Source organism: Schistocerca cancellata, chromosome 11 (assembly GCF_023864275.1).
Source record: "Schistocerca cancellata isolate TAMUIC-IGC-003103 chromosome 11, iqSchCanc2.1, whole genome shotgun sequence".
NCBI lineage: Eukaryota > Metazoa > Arthropoda > Insecta > Orthoptera > Acrididae > Schistocerca > Schistocerca cancellata.
The window spans coordinates 13041927-13059922 of NC_064636.1; the positions used below are offsets into that span (position 1 = coordinate 13041927).

General features: G+C 43.0%; 1 long non-coding RNA gene across 1 annotated transcript in view; it reads left to right on the top strand.

Annotated features, from left to right (window-relative positions):
- LOC126108746 (uncharacterized) overlaps positions 1-17996 on the top strand; it is a 45319-nt gene that overhangs the window by 12487 nt on the left and 14836 nt on the right. Inside the window, exon 2 of the long non-coding RNA XR_007523618.1 lies at positions 5323-5903. This is a non-coding gene — a long non-coding RNA (uncharacterized LOC126108746). The remainder of the gene's footprint in view (positions 1-5322; positions 5904-17996) is intronic.

Sequence of the window (17996 nt, forward strand, 5' to 3'; positions counted from 1 at the left end):
TGATGGGATTCATACTGGACAGTCTGAATGGTCAAATTACTTTCTCGTATTGTCCAGAACAATGACGCATTGTCATCCATAAAAATTCCACTATTTGGGATTATGAACAGGGTTACCACAAGTTCTAGAAATCGGGGAATTTGAAATGTCAGGAACATCAGTGAAATTTGAGGAAAAAAAACATGGGAAAATTTAGTTTGTCTCAGTAGATGAAATGATTTGTGTACTGAGATATCGTGCACTGTCACTGCCTGGGTGCCATTTCCCTTCTCCCTCATTCTTACAGCTTCTCCCTCATTCTTACAGCTTCTCCCTCATTCTTACAGCTTCTCCCTCATTCTTACAGCTTCTCCCTCATTCTTACAGCTTCTCCCTCATTCTTACAGCTTCTCCCTCATTCTTACAGCTTCTCCCTCATTCTTACAGCTTCTCCCTCATTCTTACAGCTTCTCCCTCATTCTTACAGCTTCTCCCTCATTCTTACAGCTTCTCCCTCATTCTTACAGCTTCTCCCTCATTCTTACAGCTTCTCCCTCATTCTTACAGCTTCTCCCTCATTCTTACAGCTTCTCCCTCATTCTTACAGCTTCTCCCTCATTCTTACAGCTTCTTCCCTTGTTACAGCTTCTTCCCTTGTTACAGCTTCTTCCCTTGTTACAGCTTCTTCCCTTGTTACAGCTTCTTCCCTTGTTACAGCTTCTTCCCTTCTTACAGCTTCTTCCCTTCCTACAGCTTCTTCCATCGGCTTGCAATCAGTGTTGGCACCACTTGTTGCCACTAGCCTAGCAGCTGCCAATGAGAGGCAGGGAAGCATGAGGAGTGCTTCGTTTCAATCTGATTTTCAGATTGTCGATTCAGCGGCCAGGTAAGATGGACGTGCGTGCACTAGTTGTCCGAGTGATAGTCTGAATGTGTGTGCGCTCTCGTTCCTGAAAAAGTATATGGTTAAAAATTTAATTGAGAGGGTGTGGTTGTCTTTTCTACGTGACTGTAAGCGGCTCAGCATTTGTCTTTACGGTGAGTTCCCCCTATCCTCATTAGTACTGATTCTGAGTATTTGTGCAAGTTCTGCTGCACGGGTTGATCACTGCAGTCTCACTTCAACGACACGGTGTCTGTGACGTGTGAATAGTTGGCCACACGAGTGGACTTTGACGACGGGCCAAAACTGCAGGCCGTTTCTGCGGGTATCTCTAACGGATCGGGGCTGCCGCTCTGAAGCCCACCGTTTCCCCCTAATGTGCGGGCCCTGCCTGTCGGATCTGGTCTCACCGAGCTACGCACAGGCTGGGTCTGTTCGTGTGTGGCATAATGTGGTGGATTTTCGTGGTTCACCTGCGGACCTAGAACTGCGGTGCTCCTCGGCAGGCCGGAGGCTGTGGGTGATGGATTTCGGGAATTGAGGTGCATTGTACAGTGCAGTGTTTCGTAGATATTTTATTTATTATAGTACATTTTGGCACCTCAAAAGTAGTTCAAGTATTAGAAAATATGGATGGTAAGAAAAAGAAAATGTCGAAGTCACTGGAAGTTTGTATGCTATTTACTCATTTATTTCTCGAAAAAATCGCATGATCCCTGTAAAATAATAGACATAACAGTGTGTAATAACTGACAATTGTTGATTTACACAACTCTTCCCCATGTTATACACTTCTTTAGACACATGAGGTTCTTTCTGAAATCAGTGAAGGTATTTTAAATCTATCTTGCAATTCCAAGGAAATGCCTATTTTTCTCACCAAATGTATTTCATGTTATTGAAATAAAATAAGTGGTCTTAATGAAACACGCATACCATTTGGCTTGCTTTCTGCATCTAAAAGTAGTTCATTACAAAAGATTTTTGTGTTAGTACTAAAGATTTTTGCAGGAGAAATACAGAAGTCCTTAAACTTTTTGTCAAATTAGGTCTTAACTTACCATCGAGATCTCAGAATTTGTCAGGGGTCAATGCTAAAACTTGTGTGGAAGTCGGGGAAATATCAGGGAATTTCACTTGCGGCAACTCTGAAGTCCACAAATGGCTGCAATTATCTAAGTAGCCAAACATAAGTATTTTTAATGATCGGTTTCCATCTTGTGAAAATACAGCCCACACCACTGTGCACCCACCACCACGTTGCTCGGGACCACGGCTTCGTGGGGTGTGTGCCACACTCAAATCCTACAATCAGCTTTTACCAACAGAAAGCTGCACCCGTCTGACGAGGCTAGTCCGCCAGTGTAGGGTCCAACCGATACGGTCTCGAGCCCAGCAGAAGTGCTGCAGGCGATGTCACGCTGTCAGCAAAGGAACTCATGAGTACGTAATTAGCATTTGCGTGCATACTGGTAGCATCACAAGCTTTTCTGAAGCCAATATCTGACACTCCTTGCTGGAAACGGAAAGTTCCTGTAATTGTTGTGCCGTGCTCATTATACTTTATAGCGTCAAACTTTTTCGTTCCGAATCAGAACACTAGGCTATATTTTGGATTCAGTATTATTGCCTGACCTTTTGATGCAGGCAAGTTGTAATCATGTTTTCCACAGTAGTTGTGGTTGCTGAAACATTATTCGTGATAAATAATTGTAGGTACTCTCGAAGACAGTTTTTTTAATAGGCCTACTTACTGTGGGGTAGAAGGGATACGGTAGTTTTCTTGTTATATTATATTTGGTCGTTATTACAGTAGCCTACATTTAACGTTACCTGATTTTTGTAATCTTTTTCGTTTGTTATCTAAGAGAGGTATTCCAGTTGTTCACTTGTGACATGCAAAAAGTTTGAAGACTTGACAAGAAGTACTAATACGACTTGCACTTTTTGCATGTCACAAGTAAACAACTGCTTACGACTTTCATTCGTCTGGCATAATACAGGTACATTAAATCGTTAGTGTTATGCACTTCCGATACAAAACAAATGCTATACTCTATATTTTTTTATTTACGTTACTTTCATTGCAATATGTCTAGTAAACGAATTTTAAAGGAGATAAATGCAAGTAACGAATAATTTTTACAATCACTGTATCAAATTTTCCTGTGCTGTACGTAGTTGGCTATTAAGGGTACATTGTAGCTGTAAAGAAAGGCATTTAACGAATGATTTCGCCATATTGTCTTTGTCTTGTGCTTTTGATTTGGTGAGTGTGTACTCCAGTACACCACTACTGGCCATTCAAAAGTCCCGCCCGCAGTTTGGCAGAAAAATGGCCGCCGCATCGTTTGGTTGGCCAATCTCTCCATATACAGGCTCTCTAGCTCTGACTACCCCTCCACATTCAAAGTCTGTCAATTCCCATTGTATACAGTAATAAGACAAGCATATCATAGAAAGTTGAGTGTGTACTGCATTAATAACACTCGCTATTTGCAGTCTTTCTTCTTTCTTTCTCTACTGGTCGGCAGGGTTAAGTATGGATTTGGCACGGTTAAGGGGTGGCCGTGTGGCCCCCCCCCCCCCCCCCCTGCTGACACCCCGTACCGCCCGGGACGGAATTAGTGGACCCCGGCTGTCTGCTTCTAGCGTAAATCGTGAAATAGTGTGAATGTGTTTCAGATGTCTGCGAGTCGTGTAACTGAGGCGGAACGTGGGACCAGCCCGGTATTCACCCAGGAGGGCTGGCCGACACAACCGGCCGTCGTCGTCAATCCACCGGGCAGATTCAATCCGGGGCCGGCGTGCCTTCCCGAGCCCAGGAAGCAGCGAGTTAGCGCTCTCGGCTATCCTGGCGGGTAACACTCACTATTCCCAGTATGCCGACTAAATTTGAATGAGTGAACTGGACAGAAAGCTGCTACTGTTGTCTGCTCACTTCCATTAAATAGCAGCTGTTTATGTGCTGTTGGCGGCTTAGTATTTACTTCATTACAATGGTATTCATTGAAGTAAGTATGTGCCTGTATTAGTAAACAGTCCTTTCCACAATACGTTGTTACTGGTTGAGAAGGTTTACACTGAACACTGCTACTTGCCGTGCAGCTAACAGAACTTTCCAGTCCCTGACTCTAGATAATTGGGTAATTTGTGTGAAGAGTGAGGAGGCACGTATGTGGTGTTCGTCTGAACCGGTAGGTACTCCAAATTGCTTGCTTTGTGTGTGATGGGAGTGTGTCTGAGGTCTTTCTGCACAGTACATAACTGCACTGTGAACATTAGAAACAGGCACAGCCTCCGTGGAAATTGTCTTGCACTGTGATTTTGACCATCATTGTTAACCAGAAACTTATTGTCACTGGTAACAAACAGCATTACGGAGTAAATGTGATGGGAACAGAGACGTATCTAAGTTTGGAACAGCCTGTACAAAAGTGCTTGGTAAGGTTGTGCAGACTCCAGATCAGTGTAGACCTGCAATGCTGTTACCATAAAATAGACTTGCTTAGCTCACAAGGAATGTTGGGGACCCTGTTTCTGATTCTTAATTTCTTGACATATTGATTTACACGAAATACGATAAGTTGTTAATGTAACATTTATTTTCCGTGTCGACCCATTACAAATCGGTGTGAAGAATGCTGTACGAGAGCCAGACAGCTAAGTTTCTACTCGGTGAATGAGTGTGTGTTCTATCGCAGGCCGTTCTCTAACAATCTTTTCAAAAGGTTTATAGGTGGCTGTCATTACATGATACTATGGCCTGTTAGTTATGCCTACAGTCATACTGGACACACCTTAACATTAGTCCTAGCAACCTCCACAACATTTTAAATCTGCTACGAACCCCATTACGACCGTCAGAATTGCAATACTTTAGTTGCTCAATGTCATTTTGAGATTAACTGTTGACAGTGCATGCCCTGTGTCAAAAGTAAAACTAATGCATCAACACATCTGCAATTGTCAGTTTATTACTGGGTCCGTTGCTTGCCACCATGTTGAAGTAACAGTGTCTTTTTTGGCCAGTCATTTGAATTTTCACTGTTTTTGGGTGAGCTATTTTCTTTGTGTCAGTTTTATTTGCTTTGCTGCTTCCATTTCTTGTTTAATAACGTTCTGAACTGCTTGTGCCTCAAGCCGGAGAATTATACATGTTGAATGTGGTATGTACGTTTACCTTTCTTGTACAACTGGAGGATTTTTAGATTTGTGGTGACAGTGAACTTTACAGTGGATTGTCATCTAGCTACAGAATCATCAGGACCTGTGTAATTTGCTTTGTGACTTTAATTTTACTCGTACGAAGAATATCATATGTGCTGCAGGTAAAATTGAAGTCTAATCATCGTGAATAAAGTCGGTGGCTGTGTGGAGTAGTGTGAAGTGACTGTATCGGAAGTTGGGCAGCTTTTAATGTGTTTTTTTTCTTTTTTCTTTTTCCCTTCTAATTTCAGGTGCCCGAGTGTGGCCGACAGGAAAGGGAACTCGATCGGTGCGGTGCCGGAGCTCCTCGCGTGGGGCACAGGTGCCGATGTCAGTGCTGTGTGCCGGGGGTGGCAGGGTAGAGGCACACGGTGTGACACTGGCTGCCAGAAACCCTGCTGTCACAGCTGTGCTGGTGTGGCACGACACAGCAGAAACTGCCAGCGACTGTGTCCACATACTGGACATAGAGACCACCGCTGTGGACCACCTTGTCCGTTACGTGTCTGTGGTACAACTATTGGCAGCTGCAGACAAATATAACCTCCATCTCCTTAAGGAGCCTCATAAAGACAGGTTGGTACAGGAACTGACACTGGAGAATGTGGTGGAGTGTGCAGCATTGCTGCTCGTGCCTGCCGGACGCTGCCGTCGAGCTGCTGGTGGGACGGAACGGAGTCAAGTTTTGAGAGAAGTTAAGATTGAAACAAACCTTCAGTTTGATAAAGAAATTGAACAGCATAATCCTGGCACATTGGATCAGCGGACACAGCTGTCGGTTAAAAATTTACAGCGATCGGCAGAAATTTTATTTCCACCTGATTTTGTCTGAGTAAGTGTGAAATGCCAACTATCTTTAGTGCATTGAAATATTTGAGGGCTTAGAAGTAAAATTAATGAACTACTTCTGTGCACTGATGAATTAGTCATCGAACCCAGTTGATATAATCTGCCCCTCTGAACGTTGTGTGACCACTGGTATAGATATGTTAAACCTTACAGAATTTAAGTTAGCCTCCTACTTCTGTAGACAAAAGATGGGGAAAGGAGGAGTTGCCACATTTGTTAAAAACAGTTTTAAATTTAAGAATACTAACATTAATAAATTTTGCTTATAGCAGCACTTAGAAGCGTGTGCAACAGAGATAAAATTTCATAATATGTCCTTTATAATAGTAGCCATATACAGAGCACCTTCGTGGAATTTCAACCTGTTTATAAATGGTCTTGAAGGTTTATTATCTCATCTAAAATTTAAAAACAAAGAACTTATGGTTGCTGGTGATTTTAATATAGATGTTCTGAAAAAAACTTTCAGTGAACAGTTGCTGATATCAGTTACATTGTCATTCAGTTTAATTTCTACTGTAAATTTCCTGACTGGGGTATACAAATGTTCTAAGAATGCCATTGATAATATATTTATAGACAATTCTAGGCAACTAAGCCACATTACAAAACCAGTAGTAAATGGGCTATCTGACCATGACATGCAACACCTAACATTAAATTCTGAAAATTGTCAGGGTAAAACATCTATCAGAACAGAGTACAGAAGGCCAATAAAATAGTCAAAAACTGAGAAATTTAGGAGATTGCTCAAAGAAATTAATTTCATGGATTTTTACAGCCTCCAAGACACAAATGGAAAATACAAAACATTCATTAATAAAGTTAGCACCTTATTTGAAAATTGTTTTCTCTTGAAGGTAACTCAAATTAAGCAGAAGTCTAATAAGAAACCATGGATCACACAAGGGATAAAGATATCGTGTGAGACAAAAAGGAAACTCTGATACGTAGGGACACCTTTGGTACTAGCATTATAGCTCATTACAAAAATTACTGCAAAATATTGAAGGTTATCCCGAAATCTAAACACCTGCATTATGAGAAGAAGATAAATACATCCAGCAATAAAATAAAAACAATATGGGATATAGTTAAGTCAGAGACAGGTAGGACCAAAAATGAGGAGAAACAAATAACTCTAAAAATAAATGAAACCCTGACAAACAATGGAATATCTGAGACCAGTGCACACAAGCAATCTCAGTGAAAGGGAATTGACACTTACTTCACCCAAAGAAATAGAATCCATCATAAAGTCCTTGAAATCAAAGCATTCTAGTGGTTATGATAACATATTAACCAAGTTAATAAGAGTGTTCATAAGAGCTTAGTCATATCTCAAGTTATTTGTGTAATCAATCACTTATCACAGGAACATTCCTGGACTGGCTTAAATATGCTGAAGTTATACCTCTCCACAAGAAAGTGGACAAAGAAATGCTGTCAAATTACTGACCGATCTCACTTTTTCCAGCTTTTTCAAAAGACTTTGAAAATGTTATGTTCAAGTGTCTACTTAAGCACCTTAGTGAAAGTAACATACTGTCAAAGTCACAGTTTGGTTTTCTTAAGAGTTCTGGTATTGAGAAAGCTATTTACACTTACAGCGAAAATGTCCTAAATTCATTGGACAACAAAGTAGAGGCAACTGGCATATTCCGTTACCTGTCAAAGGCGTTTGACTGTGTGAATCACAGCATTCTTTTAAGTAAATTAAAATATTATGGCGTCACTGGTAGTGCTGCAAAGTGGTTTCAGTCATATCTTACTAATAGAAAACAAAGGGTGTCATTACTTCAGCAGTAGGCAATCAGACATCATCTGACTGGGAAGAAATTACATGTGGTGTTCTCAAAGCTTCTATACTAGGTCCACTACTGTTTCTTGTGTATATCAATGACCTGCCATCTGTAACATTACCAGATGCCAAGTTTGTCTTATTTGCAGATGATACAAACATTGCAATAAATAGTAAATCAAACATAAATTTAGAAAGGGCAGCTAATCAAATTTTTACTGACATTAATAAGTGGTTCATAGCCAATTCACTGTCATTAAACTTTGAAAAGACCCGCTATATGCAGTTAAGAACTTCCTCGAGATTTCCTTCTGGTGTGTGTATAAAATATGATGACATGGAAATAGGAGAAGTTAAGAGTGTAAAATTCTTGGGATTACAACTTGATAATAAATTCAGTTGGGAGCAATATACTAACTGCTAAAGCACCTAAACATGTCTGTGTTTGCAATGCGAATGATGTCAGACATAGGAGTTATAAATATAAAAAATTGGCATATTTTGCTTATTTTTGCTCCATTATGTCATATGGTATCATATTTTGGGGTAACTCCACAAACAGAAAAAAATTTTTAGAGTACAGGAGTGTATAATAAGAGTAATTAGTTGTGTAAATACAAGAGCATCATGTCGAAACCTATTCAAAGAATTGGGCATATTAACCACAGCTTCTCAGTATATTTATTCCTTAATGAAGTTTTTTGTAAATAATACATCACTTTTTACAACCAACTGCTCAGTACACAGCATCAATACTAGGAATAAGAAAAATATACATAAAGATTTAAAATAACTTACTTTTGCCCAGAAAGGAGTCCAGCATTCAGCAATGCACATTTTCAATAAGTTACCAGCAACCATTAAGAGTTTAGTTTCAGACAATAATTTAAACATAATTTAAAAGAATTTTTGGTGGCTAACTCCTCCTTTTCCATCTGTGAGTTTCTCAACAAGTGCAGTAGACCATTTAAATGAAAATTTATTATACTTTAATTTTTGACAATACTTGGTTGTAATAGCTGAGTAACTACCTACTGTGTGAATGATGGATGTATGGAAAGCAGATGTAAGTATTTAAGTCTGTAAATAGAGGAAGTTTAATTTTAAATCTTGTACATAATCTGACTGTTCTTAACTGAGGATTACTGAAATGAATAATTTATTTTAATTTTTGACAGTACTTGGCTGTAATGGCCAACAATCTAGCAAATATTAGAAGTCTAAATTTAATTCATGTACATAACTTTACTGTTTATTGGCTGAGGATCATTAAAATTAATGAAACTCGAGTTTTTCTAATTAAGTTTTTGTAGTGTGTTTATCTGACATGTTCCACACCCAGGAGGATTCCTTCTTTTATGCGTCTACGGAATGAACAATTAATGTAATCTGATCTGATCTCACGGGACTCTCTGGATGTGTGGAGGATGAAAGACTGGTGAGACGGGGTGGCCAGCTGCCCACAGATTGTGGCAGAGGTGTTACAGTTAGTGGAAGCAAAAATCAGGTTAGCATAAAGTTCTACTTTCCTATCTCCTTGTAAGTAGCACCTCTCGAACACTTCTGTTAAGTAATAGTTTGATACAACATTGAGGCTTCCTTCCATCGATATTTTACTAATTTAAATCTCGCATGTCTCGCACAATCCATAAATTCCCTCTGTAATGCACCTCTTTCTTCGGGGGGACAAATATTAATTATTATCAGTAGTAGTATATTAAGCTACAAATTATCATTTTAAACCTGTGTGGTCTCCCTGGCGTGCCTAGTCGACCACAAGTCCCCATCACACTGTTCACTCTAACAGAGTACATACAGGGTTGAAGACATGGAGAAAGATAGGTATCGTCACAATTTGAATTTAGAGTAATATAACTTTCTTACCTTTATTGGTCGGTGTTGCACGTCGTCGTCCAGTGATGAATCTCGCCATCTGCTGTTTGTTAAATCAATTTGAGGTCCAGGGTGTGTATTCTGCTGCGTAAGAACTGACACGTAGTTAAACTTCCAACTTTTATTTTATAAATGCTGATCGTGATGATATTCAATAATTTTCAGTGTAACAGCTTTTCCAATACATCATTTCGTTCCCTCTATCCTTGACCTTCTCAAAGCAAGCGTATTACAAGACGTCTCGACACCAACTGTCCATTGTCTCTACACCCGTCAACCACCGGCTCCTGTTCAGAGCTTACAAACTGTGCAGTACTGCCAACCTCGGTTGTATATCGCATGTATACAAATATGAAAAACATAGTATGAAAAATTAAGTGTTTATAATATAGTTCTGTGGCAATATACCTCATTATTGTACTCATATTAACAGTTTTGTCACTGGACTCGCATTCGGGAAGACGACTGTTCAATCCCGCGTCTGGCCGTCCTGATTTAGGTTTTCTGTGATTTCCCTAAATCACTCCAGGCAAATGCGGGAATGGTTCCTCTAAAAGGGCACGGCCGGCTTCCTTCCCCATCCTTCCCTAATCCTATAAGACCGATGACCTCGCTGTCTGGTCTCCTTCCCCCCCCCCCCCCCCCCCCGCCAAAAAAAAAAAAAAAAAAAAAAAGTTTTGTAACAAAATATTATTTTCCTTTATGTTTACATAGTTAAAGTTCACTTGCTCCTTCAAGTTGATTGACAGCACCGCACACCTCGCCATCCGGTCGTATTGGTAGTTTCAGTAGTCCGTTACGTTACACCTCGTGGAGCTCGTCACTCTTTAGCGGGTTCGTGCCTGGTTACCAGTGGGCCCCGGCAGCATCTTTTCCCTTCCGTTCTGCGTGTCTGTCCTCTTGTTGTTCCTTGTCCCCTCCTCTGGGGAACATGTCTGGGGTGTTTATGGAAATGTTCCTCATTGCCGTACCTGACATAAGTGCAGTCTCACCACTGTTTTTTGTTCCCTTTTCCTTTCTTCGTTCACCTTCTATTCTTCCTCCGCTTCGGTGTTTGAGGCTCCGCTTTTTCTTCTTCCTCCCTGTGCAATCCTGAAGTCTGACACGTAACAGGTGATTGCATAATGTGTAATTCCAAACCCTGGGTTGACTGGTGGGGTTCACATGTAGCAGGGTGTATACGACCTGGGAGATCCGGGCTAAACCCAGGAAATTTTTCATTTGGGAAAAACCCGGGAATTTTTTGTTCTTTCAGTTTTCAGTTAAATTTTTGTAATTTTGGCTGGTATGAATCGATACTCTAACAAAGGATATTACTGTATCCCACTATTGCAGAATAATACTGCAACAATAAAACGTGAATGAGAAAAAAATGTGAAATAAAACATAAATTGCAAAGGAAATCTGCCATATAAAACAAAATACAGTGCTCATACGAGCGTTTGCCAACAGCAAAATGTGTCAAAGGCTTTAGGAAGTCTATGCAATGCTTCATAACAAATTGCCTCCGACGAGGTGACGTCACGACTGTTTACATTAGATTCATTTTAGCAGTTAAGAGTGGGCTCCGTGCGCACGTGCAGTTGAGTGGCGTGCGAGTAGCACCTTCTCCCGTTTCTGGCTACAGGAACGTGGCTGTCGGCTGTGTAAGCAGTTGCAGCGAGCAGCTAGATGCTACTGGCAAAAATTTTACTGCCGCGCCCAACCTGCCAGATTCACACACGCGCAGTGGGCCCAGCTCTGCGGGAGGGACGGGGGGGGGAATGACAAATTCATATTGTGGAGGAGAACAACTTGTTTCACGAAGCGGCTATAATCCAGCGCACGTTGGTCTATCGATTTACTCATTTGATTTTGATGCGCATCCCTGTCGGTTTTTGAATACTCTGTAAGTTGATTTCTCACTGAATCGTATGCCGTGTGGGGTAGCTGTGCGGTCTCAGGCGATATGTCGAGGTTTGCACGGAAAACGCGTGGTATGAACACGTAATGACACCTAACCCGAGAATAATCGGGGATAACTAAACTGGTGATTCTGGCAGGCTTAGTGACGTTCACCGGCGAATAAGTTTTGACAACGGCAGGAATAGTTCCAGAATTAGTGATGACAAGATTGTTTGTTAGAACGAGGGAGGAGAAGAAACGGGGACATCACACAAATTAGGAAAGAATATGGCAATTCCAAATTCGTATAAAAATCTCTTACTACTACTTTTCGATCTCGTGCTCGAGAAACTGGAGCGTATAAATGAAATACGAAACTATCTTTTGCTTGTCGTACGCGTAATAGGCATTTTATGTCAGTCTTCGTGAATCATAATCTGCCGTGTTATAAAAATGACCATTTGTGCCAAAACAGTCTCGTTTAGTTTGGTGTGTGTTACAATTTCTGCAGTGTTAGATAGGCCTATTTTGTTTCACGTAGCAGACAGTGACAAAAGAGATGTAATCAGATCGAGAAACCGTACGAGTCTCGGGTACTATTTGTATTAACAGGTTATGCAGTATTAGACAACAATATTTTGATTTTTCATGTAGCAAAGCGTTTGACGAACTTTGATGAGATAATAGATTCTGTCGCTGAAAGGAAAGTGCGGTGTGTAAAGCTGTAGCAAGATTAGAGTGAAAAGAAATGCTAGGGGCACCCACATTCCTTTCAGCCTCCACGCACATGTATTCCCATTTGGACCTCTCCTCCTGTACGGCCCAGCTTGCCCGTCATCACGAGTGGTCCATTCGCTCTGACACGTACTCGAACAACCATTTCTCGTGTGCTACCCATTTGCTGACTCCTACCCCACCTAAGTGCACACGCAAATGGCAGCTCTCTGAGGCCAACTGGAGACTTTATTCCTCGCTGGCGACGTTCGACAAACCACATTTATCCAGTTGTGATGACCAGGTAGAATATTGTGCAAACATTATCTTTACCGCTGCAGAATGTTTCGTTCCTGACACTTTTTCTTTACTGCTCTGTGTCCCAGTACCTCGGTGGACTGAGGCGTGTCGCATTGCAATTTGTGCGCAGAGACGTGCTCTCCCCATTTTTAACCTTTTAAGTGGACATGACGGATATATCCGTCCGTACTCTGCTATTGCACAGTGGTTTCGACAGATATATCGGTCCACTGCGTTCTGTGGCTAGTAGCTAGTGGGCATGACGAGTTATTGGCCTGCCGTTGACACTGTGGTATTAGTTGAGCTTCGTCCACTAGATGGCAGCTCTTGTGATGCAACGCAGCGTGTTCTAGGCTAGTTATAACATTGTCCACCCGAGCGCGCGCCGAGAAAATGCGTCCTGTGAAGCAGCCACAAAAGCGTGCCTTTTTCGCCTGTGTTTACCGCAGCGTTAGCGAGTGATCTTTTGCAATGGTGGAAAGAAGTCGTTTATCAGATTCGGGGATTGAGAAGCTGCTTTTAGAAAGTGACAAGTTCAGTGGCAGTTCTGAAAGTTTTCAAGATACAGATGTTGAGGCTAGTGAAAGTGACTTAAATTCAGAAACATCTGACGACGAGACACTATTGCAGCAGACGGTACGTAGTGAATTTGTGCGTGCTAGTTCAGTTCGTATTCAATATTTGTACAGTGGTAATAGTGGTACAGTTGTGCCTCTAAAACAAAATGGTGTGATGAGTTGTTCTGTGTGTTTTGTGGATGATGCTTTGTGCACAATGATAGCTGAACAGACGAACTTCTCATCCCAATATAGCAGCACGCTCCAGGGTTCACAGTTGGCAGAATACTACACGCGATGAGGTAAAAACACTCATTGGAATGCTTGTACTTCAAGGAATTCTTCACAAACCAGACCACAAAATGTACTTTTCAAAGAGGTAATCAGTTGACACACCTTTCTTCAGGAAAGTGATGAGTTAAAAGTGGTTTCATGTTCTATTGAAATTCCTCCACTTTGCTGACAATACCTCGTATGATCCACTAGGCACTACCAGCAGAAAAGTATTCAAAATTCACCCCACTATGGAGCATCTGCGACGTAAATTCAGACAGGAAGGGGTTCCCTGACTTTGTAAAAAAGGAGAAACTGAAGAAAGGGGAGTACATAACAGGGTACAAAGGCAAGCAGATGGTAATGAAATGGAAAGACAGCTGACGTTGTTATGGTCAGCACCTTCCACGACTATACATTTGTAAATGTAAACTCGAAGAAGGGAATCGTTCAAAAGCCACAAGCTGTCGTTGACTACAACAAGAATATAGGGGGCGTGGATAGGTGCAATTCTCAGTTACAAAGCTACCAGGTGGCCAGAAGCAGGCTGAAAAAATACTATCAGAAGCCTTTCCGCTACTTGTTGGACACTGCATGCTACAATGCATACCTTCTGTACAAGAAGCACGGTGGCGAACAAAGTAGAATGAGCTTCGTGATTAGTCTCGGTGAACACTATATTGTATCTTTACCACATCGAGGGACATCAGTAGGACGCCCACCTCGAACATCAAAAGCAACACACCTTACAGCCAGGCATTTTCTAGACCTACTGCCACCCACAATGAAGAAAAGACCAACAAGGTGGTGTGTGGTGTGTACGAGAAAAGGCCTTCGCAAAGAGTTTTCATACTGATGCGCAGAATGTGAAGTTTCCTTGTGTGCAGCACCTTGTTTTAAAATTTTTCACACTGAAAACTATATGTAATATTGTGAAAATACAGTTTTGTTAACTTCTGCAATTTATTTTATTCATTTCCACCCAATATCAATTTAATATATCTAAAAACAAAGATGATGTGACTTACCAAACGAAAGTGCTGGCAGGTCGATAGATACACAAACAAACACAAACATACAAACAAATTCAAACTTTCACAACCAACGGTTGCTTCGTCAGGAAAGAGGGAAGGAGAGGGAAAGACGAAAGGATGTTGGTTTTAAGGGAGAAGGTAAAGAGTCACTCCAATCCCAGGAGCGGAAAGACTTACCTTTGGGACTCCTTACTCTCTCCCTTAAAACCCACATCCTTTCGTCTTTCCCTCTCCTTCCCTCTTTCCTGACGAAGCAACAGTTGGTTGCGAAAGCTTGACTTTTGTGTGTATGTTTGTGTTTGTTTGTGTATCTATCGACCTGCCAGCACTTTCGTTTGGTAAATCACATCATCTTTGTTTTTAGATATATTTTTCCCACGTGGAATGTTTCCCTCTATTATATTCAATATCAATTTAAATTCAACAACAAGGAAAACGTGAGAACAGTGCCCAGCACCACCACGAATGGGTGCGCTGGCGTATATTACCCACTGTGGAAGAGGCGCGTGTGCACGCGCAAACTACCCACTTGACAGGTTAACTGTCATCCTACGATGGCAAACTGCATTCATTATATACAATTGCACGCACAGTATCGTCGCGTTCTTCAGGATAGCAGAAAAGATGGCAGTGTTTTATTCACTAGTTCTTTTAACATTTCCCCCCCTCCAACCCCCCGCTCCTGTTGTGTAAGCCGACCTCTCTGGGACCGAGATCCACGTCCCAATTTCTGACGTGACAGTAGCAGACGATGTCATCGTGGACCCTATTGCTATCTCGGACACCTCGGGCCGCCATTTTGCGGAAATTTCGAGCTCTTCCCTCTCGTCACCCTGTCTTTCTCCATCGGAAACGAGTAGAGGCGGCGGCTCGACTGATACCCTTCTCTCCTCAGAATCGAGAGTCTCGAAATGCCGCCTTACTGTGAGAGAGCGAGATAATTCTCCCACTTCGTCCCGATCCTCCGCCCGAGCACCAGACACTGTGAACATTCGGATGTGGGAGCAGCTTTCTCTTGCGGCAAGTACTTTCTGCTCAGTACGTACAACTGCATCTGGGCAGACGGCACGTTTCCCAGGCCCCGGTGTGAAGGCACTGTCGTACCCGTACCAGAGCCCGGTGAGGACAGACGCTGCCCTCCTAGCTGCTGCCCCGTTTCTCCCACCAGCTGTATTTGCGAGGTGGCGGAACGTACGGCTCGTGCCCGGCCGGTCCGGTGGCTCGAGTCTCGCAATTTACTGACCTCTCACAGTGTGGATTTAGAGTGCGTCGTTCTGCAGTTGACCGTCTCGTCACTTTGTCCACCCGTGCCGTGAATGGTATTATGTGCAAATCCGAGACACCGGTTTGGAGAAGGCGTACGACACCTGCCGGAGCACTGGTATCCTCTGTTCACTCTACAAATGGGGCTTCTGTGCTCGCATGCCACATTTCCTTCAGGAATTTTTAAGACAGTTTTCGAGGTACGTGTGGGTTTTGCCTTGTCGGACACCGTTATCCCGGAAAACGGTATGCCTCGGGGGTCTGATCTGAGCCTCCTTCTCTTTGCTATTTCCCATTAACCCTGTTATGTGTCCGACTGGGCGTCTCCGGTTCCCTTTTCATTGACGATTTTGCCGTCTATTGCAGTTCTCCACCGACTTTGAGCAGCGTCTTATGTAATGTCTCGATTGTCTCGACTAGTGGAGTGTCGATAATCTCTTTCGCTTTTCCACTTACAAAACTGTTCGTATAAATTTCTGGCAGCACAATTGGTTTCTTCCTCCACCTTTACGTCTCGGGCCTGTCGCTCTTCCGTTTGTCGGAACTAAGAAATTCCCGGGGCTCGTGCTAGATAGGAAACCTGGTTGGTCCTCCCGCATGCCTTACCTGCCCACCTGCTGTACCTGGTCCCTCAGTACCCTCCTACGTGTCTTTGGTGGTACTTCCCGAGGAACGGGTCGAACTGCCCTCCTCCATTTGTACAGCTTCCTTGTCCGTTCGAAACTAGACTAAGAGTGTTTCATTTATGCATCTGCACGTCTGTTCATCTTCAGTCGTCTCGATACAATCCACCATTGTAGCACCCGTTGGGCCACTGGCATCTTTTACACTAGCCCAGGTGAGAGTCTGTAAGCTGCCAAACTACTGCCGTGACTTCCTCCTCGGCAGATAAGGCCGCAGTTTGTCTGCCATTTGTGGCAACCCGTCCTGTGCTTCCTTCTTTGGTGACTCCTTTGATTGCCATTATGGGGTGCGTCCCTCTTCAGTTACCTCCTGGAGTTCACTTTTGACTCTTGCTCTGGCAGCTTAACTACACGCTACCCGCAACTTTCCCGGTGGGTGTAAACCCTTCACCACCTCGGCTTCGTGGGGCGGCTCGTGTTCGTTCGCTTCCTAAAGACACTACTGCGTTTGCGTACACTGGTGGCTCTGACTGGTGTCGGGTGTGCCTTAGTCATTGGCACAGACGTTTCTCAGTGTCGGTGTCTGAAACACTGCCCTGTATGTACAGCAGAGCTCTTTGCCCTGTTTCGGGCCACACAGTACATCTAAAGGCGGGCTTTTCGATTGCGTCTTTTGCTCCGACACTCTGCCCTTCGGAGCCTCAGTGTGTTGTACGACGTCTGTCCCTCGTCGTAACGGGTCGGGGAAAGCTGTCGGTCGCTCGGTCTCGGTGGAGCCACGGCGCTGTATGTGGGTTCCCGGTCGTGTCGGTCTGACGGGAAACGAGGCTGCTGACGACGCTGCTGCTCCCGAGGCTGCAGTCGTCGTACCTCGGCCCGCCAGTTCTTACGTTCCCTCAGATGTCTGTGTTGCCGTGTCGCGGCAGGTGACGTCACTTCGGCGTCACCACTGGTCTCCCCTTCGTGGGGACGAGCTCTAGGAAATTAAGCCTCTGGCAGCAGCTTGAGGCCCTCTTGCTGTGAGATCATCAGTTTAGCTAGGTTGTGTATCGAGCATCGTGTTTTTAGCCATTGCTGTTTAAGTGGTACTTACACACCACTGTGCATTCGTTCCCCTCAACCTTTGACTGTTTGCTATTTCCTGACAGAATACCTTTTTTTAACCACTTTCGTTCCAATTTATTTTTACCACCTGAGTTATCGGCTGTTTCAGTGAACTACGCGTGGGCTGTCAATTGCTTTTTACTTCTTATCTGTCATAGCAATTTGGCAAAGGATGTTTAATCTTTAGTTCAAGACCTCTGTTTCTCTATGGTTCGTTTCATTGTATGGACCTTTCTCAAAGTACCTGTTTTTAGTTTTTTTTGTATTGATAGGGCTTAATGTATAGTTGCTTATACCTCTGCCCCTCTGCCGCCCCCCCCCCCCCGAAAGCACAATTTATATCCCATATCTATATTAAACTATCTCAACAATCAACAACTATCAAGGGATCACAAATTTAGTATTGGAGGGCAGCGTGGAGGGTAAAAATCGTAGAGGGAGACAAAGAGATGAATACACTAAGCAGATTCAGAAGGATGTGGGTTGCAGATGAAGCAGCTTGCACAGGATAGAGCAGCATGGAGAGCTGCATCAAACCAGTATCAGGACTGAAGACGACGATGACAACAACAACAACTGTAGACCCATGTCTCATCACTAGTTATTATCTTAAAGAACATCGTGTACTCA